Source organism: Parasteatoda tepidariorum, chromosome 3 (genome assembly GCF_043381705.1).
Source record: "Parasteatoda tepidariorum isolate YZ-2023 chromosome 3, CAS_Ptep_4.0, whole genome shotgun sequence".
In the NCBI taxonomy this organism is placed as follows: Eukaryota; Metazoa; Arthropoda; class Arachnida; order Araneae; family Theridiidae; genus Parasteatoda; species Parasteatoda tepidariorum.
Genome location: NC_092206.1, coordinates 68,332,250 through 68,344,020, shown reverse-complemented (window position 1 = coordinate 68,344,020; position 11,771 = coordinate 68,332,250). Strand labels below are relative to the sequence as shown.

The 11,771-nt window shown below is 29.7% G+C and overlaps 1 non-coding gene across 2 annotated transcripts; it reads left to right on the top strand.

Moving 5' to 3' along the window:
* Positions 1 to 727: 727 nt before the first annotated feature.
* Positions 728 to 9,277, top strand: LOC107444040 (uncharacterized). 2 transcript variants are annotated; one of them, XR_011636427.1, is made up of 3 exons: positions 728 to 882; positions 5,869 to 6,055; positions 9,089 to 9,277. It is a non-coding gene; the product is annotated as an uncharacterized protein (transcript). The 2 variants fall into 2 exon arrangements; XR_011636428.1 differs by lacking the exon at positions 728 to 882 and adding an exon at positions 920 to 1,025.
* Positions 9,278 to 11,771: the final 2,494 nt, after the last annotated feature.

Sequence of the window (11,771 nt, the reverse complement as noted above, 5' to 3'; positions counted from 1 at the left end):
TTCCATCTTATATATATATATCTGACTCTGTTAAATACTTTTTTGCAACATTTATGATTTACCCAGATACAGGTAATTGGGATATTTACCAATAATAATAATTAATAAAATTTTGCATACAATTATATACTATAAGGGATTAACAAATCTTATTTTTTTCCAATTTTGATGTGAAATAACCCATGCAATAAATACTAATTCCAAAAGCAATTGCAGCATATAGCACTTTATACAGGGTGGTCCAGAAATATCTGTCAAATATGTAAAGGTAGGTAGAAGGGACATAAATAAGCATATTTAGGATAGGAATGTGTGTGCGGTAATGGCACATTTAATCACTAGCTTGTAAAGCAGTACGAATCAAAGGAAACTGAAAAGACAAGTAAAAACAAAAGAAAATTCGATTCCGCACACACAATCCTATACGAAATATGCTTATTTAGGTCCCCTCTACCTACCTTTACATTTTTGACATATATTTTAGGAGCACCCTGTATAGAGTAAACAAAATTCATTCAACTGAGTTGTAATCGTTATATTACACAGTATCTGAATTCTACTAAGTGGGGCTTTACAAAAAACATATTCTTATACAAAAATATTTTAAAATATCATTATTCTAATCTTATACTAAATTACGAAAATTAAATACGTTGTAATATATGGTTGCGTATATATATATTTATCAAATAATAACAGAAATGATATGTCTTGTTAGAATAAATTGCTTTTCCAAATTATAACGTTCAATTTCATGAAACAGGTGTTATGTGAGAAGCAATTTTTCACATGTGTTAAATTTATGAGAAAAGGAATTTATGCGTAATATGGTACAAAATCATTCATCATAGCATTCCAGAAGCTGTTTTGTTAAAGAGAAAAGTAAGTAGTCATTGCTAAATTTTATAATGAATATTAAGAAATTTTCTTGTACATTAAGAATATTTTAAAAATCTGCATATTTTTCATTCGAAGAAATTTTTTTATCGAGTATATTTAATCAGAAATCTTTCTTCTTTTTCAAAGTAGGGTAGTACATTGCTATTATTTTAGAAAATATGGTATCTTATAATGATTTAAACTGAAATTTTTTTGTAAAGTCTTTAAGCAATAGTAATTATTTTTTCAAAGTAATAGACCTAAAAATTCATTTAAAATTTCCCCCAGATGAAAACGTATAAAATTTTAGATATCAGTAGACAACTGCATAAATCTTTTCTTTTTAATTTTGCAGCGTGTTACAGTTATTTTTAATTTGAGATTTTTCATAATTTTTTTTTTCCAATTTTGTGAAAGAAAATCTTATTTAGTATGTTTTTTTCTCATTCCCTTTATTCAGTCCAGTTAGCAATTGGCAGATTTTAGCATTTCCCATATTTTAGTATTTTAGCAGATTTTGGCATTTCAGCATTTCCTCAATCAATGAATTATGAAATTTTAGCAGAAAAAAATAATATTTAAAAGTGAAATTACTGAAAGTTCATAATATTATTTGAAAATAAATATTAATTTGAAATTTTGCTTATCTGAAACTTTTTTCTGTCGACTTTTTTACAAGCTTTCGGATGCTTTTTCCAGAAACTTTTTTTTAACTAAAATTGTGATTAGCGTGTTTTTAACTTCAATATGTATCGAATTCTTGGCGAAATATTAAACTCAATATCTATTCAATTTGTAAACTTGTTTTTTTTCCTGAGTGCAAAAAAATGAGAACGTCAACAATAATTTTTGATCAAATGATGCGAGTTTCATGTAAGGACTCAGTCTTTATGGTTCGAGAACCTGACCCGAAATATGCAAATAATTTGCGCGATATCTTAAGCTACAAAATCAGAGGCAAAGAAGTCATTTTTTTTAATAAATTCATCATTTTCTCAAAGTATTTACGAATCTCAAAATATCGGATGTAGCTTCTGAATTGCCCGATTTCAAAAATCGTATAAATTTAAATATCTTGAGAATTTTTAGACCCATTTCATTCAAATATAGTATTTTGTAATTTAAAATTACATATTATAAAATGGTGTAAAAATTTCTAGACTTTACAATTCAAATTCCTTTGACAATTATTAAATAAAAGAGTAGATAATAATTGTTAAAAAAATATTGACATGAAATTATCTTTGGACAAACAAATTTTATAATTAAGCTCAAAACTTTTTTGATTCACTTTAAAAGATTTCGTATACCTTTAAGACCAATAACTTCGAAGAATTATAGTTAAGTAAATTTTTTCAAATAGTTCAGATATATAAATCTGAAAATATAAACTTCTTAATCTTTTAACATAAATATTCGACTGATATTGGTCAAATATTGCATTTTATCATTCAGATTTACATATTTTTAAATTATATAACAGATTTGAATCTCACAATTTAGAATTGCTTTGAATGGTTTTGATAAATATGAAATCACTTGCATTTTTTTACATGAAATTATCGAGGAATAAACGAATTTATTTAAAAAATTTTAAATCGCTTAAAAATTTCCAAGTTATTGTGATATGCTCAAAAATTGAAAATTAAGGGATCCAATCTTTGGACTGCTCTCTTGCCTTAATTATCGGACGCTACCCTACAATAATGGAAGAAACACTTTCAGTTTTTGATTTTTTTTTTCAATTTCTCAAGAAATACTTACGGGGCTTTTTTGTAATTTTTGAAGTGTTTAGTTCACGTAGTTTTTCATACTTTTTAAGAAAGTTTGAGCTTTTGTGGGGTTTTAGCGAACGGCAATAAATTAGGAAAAAAACAAATATGTTTAAACAACAAATGCCAGATAATAAAGCAATAAGCTTTTAACTCGCATAGATTACGTAGGCTGTTATTTGCAATAACTGCATAAACTTTCGTAAATCTAGCTTAAATATTTATGGAGATATGAATATTTTTATTTTTAAAAAAACTAATTTGTTTGTCATATGTTTTTTTTTCTATAATGTATTATTGTCCTATGTTTTTTTTTATTGCTTAAAAATATTTAGTAAAATTAAACAAAATTTTGGAGGATTTTAAAATTAACTACAAAATAATTGATTACAAAATTAATTACAAAAAATTCATTATAATTTTTTTTTACAAAATGAACCAGACATGAGTATTTAAAATAATTCTTATGTACTGAACATGAGCGAAATAAATTTAAAAATATTTTTTCATAATTTCATAGTGAATTTTATTTGGCAACTTCTGAAAAAATTTAATTTAAATATTTCAAAAACTTAAAAAGTTTCAATCAATTTTCTAAGTAGTTTTTGTACTTTAAACGATTATGTACTTTGTAAGTTCAAAACGATAAGAGATTTTTCACATATTTAATTTTATCTTTGCTGTCTGGTTATCATTGGGTAGTGTAACTTGCAATGCTACGTAATGCAATTTACTGAAAGCCCTTAATTATTTTGAGCTTTAATTTAAAAAAAGTAAAAGTACTACTTAAGAAATTGCTTTAAACGTTTTCCACTCCTAGGGTATTTAAATCAAGTTCTTTTTTCATTAGTTGCCAAACACGATTTACTACAACTATTTTCCCGCGCATACGCAGTACAAAAGAACTACTTTAAATTCTCACGTATTGAGCATTTTTAAATATTTTCAAATTTTGAAACAATAATTTTGTAATTAATTTTAAGTTGCTCCAAAATCTTTGCTTAAATTTACGAAACATTTTTAGAGTTAGAGTAAAAATATAATTTAAAAAAATTTTTTTTTATAAAAGTATTCATATCTCCGTAAATATTTAATCTAGATTGACGAAATTTTAAGCAGCTATTGCGAATAGTAACCAAAGTGATCAATACAAGCTACCAGCTTATTGCTACATTTTCTAGCATAGAGTGTTCAAAAAATATTTTTTATTCGTCATTTATTGTCAGCCTGTCAAACCCCTGAAAGCTTCAAACTTTATTGCTAACTACGAAAAATCGCCTTACCTAAACACTTCTAAAATTACAAAATAGTTATAAGAATTTCATGAGAAGTTTAAAAATATTATTAAAATTGAAAATGTCTCTTCCATTATTGTAAGGTAGTGTGTTTTCAGGATTATACACCGAAGAGCCATTACATTATGACCACCTTCCATCTATAACAATGGGCTCGTCCAGGTTTTCATGGTTTCTCGCCCAGGAACAATGTTTTCATGGGGCAGTTAGGACCCATAATCCTCATAGAACAATCCCTGACGTCTGTAAGCTAGTTGAATATAGTTGCAGACCAGGTTAACCCAACAGTTTTTCCTGCGGGGGCTGGTGTTTACCAACAGGATAATGCACCATGTTATAAAGGTCGAATCGTCATGGATTGGTTCGAGGAACATTCCAGTGACTTTCAAGTCATGTCTTGGCCCCAAATTCACTTGACCTTAATCCAATGGAGCATTTGTGGTCCTACTTGGAAAGCCAAATTCGTGTTGCCACGCTACCCCGTCGCAATGTGAAGGAATTGCAGGACCAGTTGGTGAGCGCTTGGTACCAGATTCCTCTGACTACCTATCATCATTTTGTGGAATCAATGCCACGGCGGGTGCTAGCAGTTTTGAGGGCTAAGGGTGGTCCTACATGTTATTAGCAGGGTGGTCATAATGTAATGGTTCTTCGATGTAGATTACGGCAATCTATATTCGAAGGGCAAAGGATTAAATCCGTCGAAAAAAGGCATATTTATTTACAGAAACTGCATTTTTGGGTCTGAATTCGTAGCGTAAAATATAGTCCAGATTAACTAATTAGTTTATTTAGCTTTGAGACCAAGAAATATTGAGTTCTATTACGTGAAAATATGATGATTGAATTAACATTTATTTAGGTTGTTGACTTTTTTACTCACTTGGTTGGTATTTAATATCTTACTAGCATCCAAAACCCCAAATATCTTCGTAGTTTTAAGAAGTGTGATTATTAGTAGAGTTTTAACATTAATTTTAATACAATTAATTTAGTAATTTTAGATACATTTTAGTACAAACTACAGGATATTTCTTAACACATTTAAAATGTGTCATAATTTGTAAGTTTATTTTATTTATTTATTTATGAGCGGAATAGCCTGGTTGGTAGGGCGTTGGTCCCATGTCATGTGTTCGATCCCCGCCGGCCGAAGTCTCCCAGTGTAGGAAATGGTGACTGGTATTCCATATTCCCATGATAATACAATACCCAGATGGTACTAAATTGGAGATTAATCATTCCCTTGCTCAATTCAAAATTGCGATTTGAGGATAAATTAATGGATTTATGAATGGGTTCGCTCCATATACGGGCTGTGACGTGTGTTGCTGAAACATAGATGAGGCAACCCAGAAACACGGAACGCACACTCTGTCTTGAATTTGCTTGGTTTGACCCAGTAGGCTTACTGATATTGGCAAATGGTATCAGAAACAACAGCAATAATTTATTTATATTTTTTTCCTTTGCTCATGCTGCAGAAAGGTTTTAATTCAACTTAAAGTAAACAAATTTGAATCAGTGGCAAATATGTTCTCTTTGAAATGAGAATATATGGGGTAATTACAATTTTTTGAAACAACTAACAAACTAATAAATCTCCTATACTAATTTTTAATTCTGTTCTTATTCAGTTATTAGTTTTATTCAGTTATACAAACTATTCTGGGTGCTTCGATTACTATTTCTGAAGTTGAAAGCTTCCCAAATAATATTATTTGATCAGTATTATCAATAGCATTTATTTTTCCTAATTCACAATATTTTATTCAATACTAAGAATTGCTACTTTACAGAAGTCTCTTACTCTTTTGTTTTGCTCATTCAAGTCATTTACTCTTTCTTACAGAAGCCAGTAAATAATTTTTCTACTACATATGCATCGATTTCTTAAATTTTACATTTATCTCTCTTTTTAGATCTAAATATGAGCAAATTGTATATTACTTTAATAAATATGGTGATTCTAGTTGTGGCACTATCCCTTAACCCTGACGACCCTGAATGTGGACCTGAACACGATGAAATACTATTTCAAGAAAATGAAAAAGTGTGCAATCATTGTGCCAGTTTAATACCGAATACAAATGTACCCGGAACTTGCAGGTGAGCATAGAATTGAAATTGAAACTTTGAAATTCAAAGATACATATTACGAATATCACGTATTAATATTTTTGAGTATTAATATATCGCAGCAATATAACAAAATTATGGAACGTTGCTTAAAAGAAATTAATTTTTTTCGACAGGCGTAAAAATGTCTCAACTATTTTTTGACTAATCATCAAGTCATATATTTGCAAATGTCGTCCTTATAATTTCTACATCTAGTGGTGGTTTAAGCACATAGACAAATTTACTTATGCCACTATTGTTGTGAGGGACTTTTTAACCTTTTTAATAAATGTAAGAAGGATCTCACTGATTAAAAAAAATTTAATAGTTTTCAAATTAGTGAGGAAAATGTCTAACAATGCCAAAGCTGTTAAACAGCGAAGGCAGCGCCAAGTTAGATCACTGCATGGTACCAATTCAATTGTATTTTGGATGACAGATCTCACTGATATCTCTCTGATAAAGGCAAGAAAGTTCAGAAAACACTGTATTAGAAAATTTTTTTTAATGGTATTTAAATTCGGAAGTCGTTGGGGAAATATCCAACAATTTTAAACAGCGTAAAACCAGCACTAAGTCGCTAATGTTAAAACTGAAAGAAATATTTAAGGAAATTGTAATTTAATTTAAAATACCACACCCAAAAATTAGATAAACAGCAAGAAATAGCAGAATTCATTGAAAAGCACCAATTAAAAATATGAATAATAAATATTGACAACATGGAAGCTTGTGGGAGAAATTGCCACACAGTCAGTACAGCAGCAGTTTCTGCAGGCTTGTTGCGAAATACCATAAACAACTCTACATCCTTGTCTTCCCTAAAAATAGAAACAAGAGTAAGTCAGATGAAGATTATATATTGAAACATTGAAGATTCAAGTAAAAGTATGTATATTCGACGAGAGAAAACTTGGTCTTAAAGAAAGTAAAATGTCACAGGTTCGAGTTTGAATTATTTTATAAATGCACTTATTGAATAACCTTAAGTCTTAAGTTTGAAAAGAGAAAAACTGAAAAAAGGAAATAAATTTAAAGAACTTAAAACAAAACAAACAGACAACCTTAGAGATATATCCCACTACCTTCTATTTGCGCTTTAATTTCATAATTCGTAATCTGGCAACTTAGTCACGAAAATATCCTAAATTATTTTTAAAAGTTATTTTTCATATCATCCTTCTCCCTTCTCGCAATATGTTTGTGTTTTATCTTGAATTTTTTTTTCTTATATTTAAAATCCTTTTTTTTTCTTACCTTGATTTCTTTGTGCTTTTATCTCTTATTTGTTTTTATATATACATACACTTGACGTTCGGAACAGAATACAAAGAAATTTGTCAAATTTAGAATATAGTAGTTTTTGCATCCCAAAAGTTTATTTTAATTAAAGGATCCGTTTTCTTATAAATATGTACAATACATAATTAAATAACTTGAAGTACTAAAATAAGGTTCCGAGCTCCTAATATTAAAATTTAAAACTTAATTGACTTTCAGAGTTTAATTTTTCTTCCAGGATGTAATTTTATAAACTTTATAACTCTTAAATTTAAAGTATTTTGGACAAAACTATGTATTTTTCAACTTCATTTATAGTAAGGGCAAACTCAGCATTTCAGGTGTTGAGTTGCACTCAACAATTTTTTTTCCAGTTCAGTAAAATTACAAATTTTATGCAACTTACTTTAAATTGTGACCAGTTGTTGTCAAAAAATCGAAAAAATCAACTTTTTGTTTGGAATCTTTACTTATTATTTTCTACATACAAGAACTTTTAATTCAAACTTTAGTGAAAAAAAGTCAAAAATTAGTTTTTAGTTAGTTGGCCTGTGTTTAAAGAAAGATTTGAAACAAAATAAGAACCAAAAATATTTTTTGCACTAATTTTAAATTTTATTTTGGAATTTTGTAACTGATCAACAGTAATATATGCTACTTTCAGCAACAAAGAAAAGAGCAATTTTCAGAATGCTTCGACTATAGCGACTATATAATCACTCCGCAAGAATTCCGTCCAGGTAATTACGATATCCTCAACACTATGTTCGCACACTATGTTGAATCAACATTTATTAATAAACCTCTATACCTACAGCTCTATAATTTGAATTGTTAATGGTAATCATTATTTTGAGCAGCAAAAAAAAAAAAAAACATTTTGCAATGATGCTGCAAAAAAACAGGATCTAGTAACAATATCCCACACGAAAGTGCTTATTTTAGAAAACTTTACCACTTTTCAAAGTGTATAAAGATAAAAAATAAATTAAAAATGTTTGTCTTTATTGTTAAATTTTAAATGCAATAATGCGTTGTTAGTAAATATTGACTTTATATAACAAATTCTATTTCTTGTCTTGAATATTGATCCTCAGAAATGTATTGTTGATGTTATCTAACGCCTCTTGCCAATAGCATCCGACCAAAACAGAAGAATGCACTTCTTTTTATACCATTGGCTCGATGTATGGCCAAAAATTCGACTTTAGAACACACTTATGTCACAACCCGTTTTACAGAGTACATTCATTTACTCGCTATTCATTCATTCGCAGACCATAGTTTTGACCAGAACCAGAGAACGATCTCCGATCTAATACCCTCAGAGGTTCTGATTTGTTATGGTAACTTGGATTACTTTGTGATCCCTACAGATTTACTGTGCACCAGTAACACTTTGCGGCCTTCAGCCGGTGGGATTCGGACTCACGACCTTTGGAATATGCGCCACTGCCGAAAATTATGCAAGCAAAATATTTCGAATGATATTGTTATAATCAATTGAAGAACTTAGCAGGAAAAAAATACGAAATGATAAATTTTAAAAGTATTACATTTCCGGCTTAAACACATGTTTGAACAGAAAATATTTTTAATCTGCCCTCTTCAAAAATAAGACAAACTTTTTTAAGGTATTGTGTTTATTAAGCTACTTCTTAATGAAGATAATATTTCTAAACTCTCTGAACTGTTACATTTTCCATTAAATACTTTAATATAAATTATTCTTGTTTTTAGAGTCAATTGCTTCAAAACTCTTCACTTCACTGCATGTGAAAAAATTGTGAAACAGCACATTGAAGAAGAAGCAAAAGAATCATCCAAAGCTTAGTTATTATTGTTGAAAAATTTAAAATCATGCTTCCCAAAAAGTTTTTTTAATTCATTGTCTGATAATATGCTTAAAAATAAATTCTTACTATTTAATGTGCATGCATTATATTATAGTCTTAATTATAGCAATATTTTAATTAAAATTAATAAGTTTTAAGTAACAGGCAATTAAAAATGAAAATGGATATATACTGGAAATGGAAAAGCTTTGTTTCTACTGCATAGTTTTGTATTTCGTTATCAAACATAGACATTTCGCAATTATCAAATAAAAATAATTTCTTATCAAAGAGGTAGTGAAGCATCTGAATATGAAGAAAACTTCTTTCATTCGTCTTAAGAAGACGCCATACCAATAGAGAATGTTTTCGTCACAAATCCTCTTCCACCTTCATAACTAATTTAAAATTTAACGTAAAGAAAAAAAGAATAGTAAACCATAAAGTTTCAAATACAGAAAAAAAATTTTATTTCAATATTAAAATAAATTATGAGAAATCAATTCAGGACTACACAATGGAGTATTTCTATTCCAATAATTTGTTTGCATTTTGATATTTTGAAATTTTTCTTCAGGAATTGAAACTTTATAGTTTGTTCCAGGTTTTCTTTGCTTTAACTTTGAATCAGTAATGAAAATGGAAGAGAATTTTCGATGAAAGTTTTTTTTCGTGGTACGGCGTTCTCTTAATATAGACTTAGTAAAAAAAAAGTATAAAAATACATATAGAAAGGTTGGAAACAAACAGCGAATTGTGCAGCATTACAATAAAGAAACAAACATTTTCATGCTTAACTCTGTTGACTAAATATGGAGTTAGTAAATATGGCGTTACCCAACACCTAGAAAAAACTATTGTTGAGTAATGGAATTTCAGCAATGCATTTGACTATGTGGCAGATTTAACTGATTAAAGTTTCAAAATAACAGGTTAATGTGATTAAGAGAAGAACCATTTCAAATGGGAAATACAGGTACATTGAACCAACCAGCCGTTACGACCACCAGAATTTTGAATGCAAGCATGCAAACGGGCATGTGCTATACATATGCCGTATGTCATCTTGAGGGATGGAGTTCCATGCCTATTGCACTGTTAGTTAAAACGTTAATAGTTAATGCTGGTTGTGGATGACGCTAAAGTTATGGACGGAGCACTGTACTGATGTAAAATATCCGGATCATGGGTTAGCACGTCAGGCTAACTGTGGGAGGTTTTCGTGGTTTTCCCCTCCATGCAACGCAAATACGGGTTAGTACCATCGAAACGTTGTCCATGAAGGCAAAGTTTCTCCCAATACTTGAGGCAAGATTTTCCTTGTCTTCTAGATTGGGTTCAAAATTACAAGGCTACAGAGTTGAGTTTTAGTTGTCGTACACCCAAAATTTGGTCTAGCTGGTCAACGATGGTTATAAAATAAAATAAAATCATGCACAGTGGACGCATTTCTCCCCAGTCTTTTTGCCATGTAACGGAAAGAAAATCAACCTTCTCGCAGCCCTATTACACGACCACTTTCAAGACTTCTTCGTCTCCTTGAAGAAATTCTTGATAAACTCACCATGTCAAAATTTAACGAGAAATAACGCTGTAGAACACGTATTTAAAGCAACACCGATTTCCGTGTTCACATTGGTGCTTGTCAATAATCAAGTTACCTTGGCAAAAATCGTTGGATTCTAATAACAGACATTAAAAAGCAGATCCAATTTTCGGGTTTACGATATCAGTGTTCAACTCTGTAGCCTTGTAATTTTGAACCCTATTCAAAAGAAAAGGGAACAGTTAGATCAAGTATTGGTAGAAATTTTCCTTACTGGGAGATTTTTTAATGTAACTAACTCGCATTTGCGTTACACGGAGAAGAAAACTACAAAAACCACCTCGGTTAAGCTGACGGCAAGGAACGAATGATCCGTCTACCACTGAGAATATTTTACGTCAGCAATGTGTTCGGTGCGAGCCGGGTGCGGAACCAGGTTCACTTCATTGAGTGGAGAGTGTTCTATCCCCTGAACCATTATGGCTTAAAATCAGTCAATTGATCAAATTAGTTGACAAGGGATACTTTTCTTAGCCTTAGAAATTTAAATGTAATGTCAGCATGGTAAAAAAAACAACGCCACTCACATAAATGCAAAACAATGCAGCAACCCATTAATAACCTATTTATAGAATTTGATCCGCTGGAAATTGATTACGATGACAAAATGATATTGATGATTAAGCTTTTTTTAAAAAAGCGGATTAAATGATACATGAATTTAACTTTTACATTTTAGCGATATGTTTTAGTTTTTTGGAATAACATTCCTCTTTTTTTTAAAAAAAAAATTTCAAAACCTGGGTTACTCTAGGTTCCCAATTGACTATAATTACAGTACAGTAATGGGATGTGTGGGTCGTGATGGCGAGATATTTTAGCCAGAATACTAAACAAACACAAACTCTGAAATAATTTTCTCGAGACAAATATAAACAATAGATAAATAAAAATAAGCGAATAAATAACAATAACTTTCATTAAACTAATAAATAAATAAAAACAATTAGCTTCATTACAATTTGTTTTAAAAATGTTAATT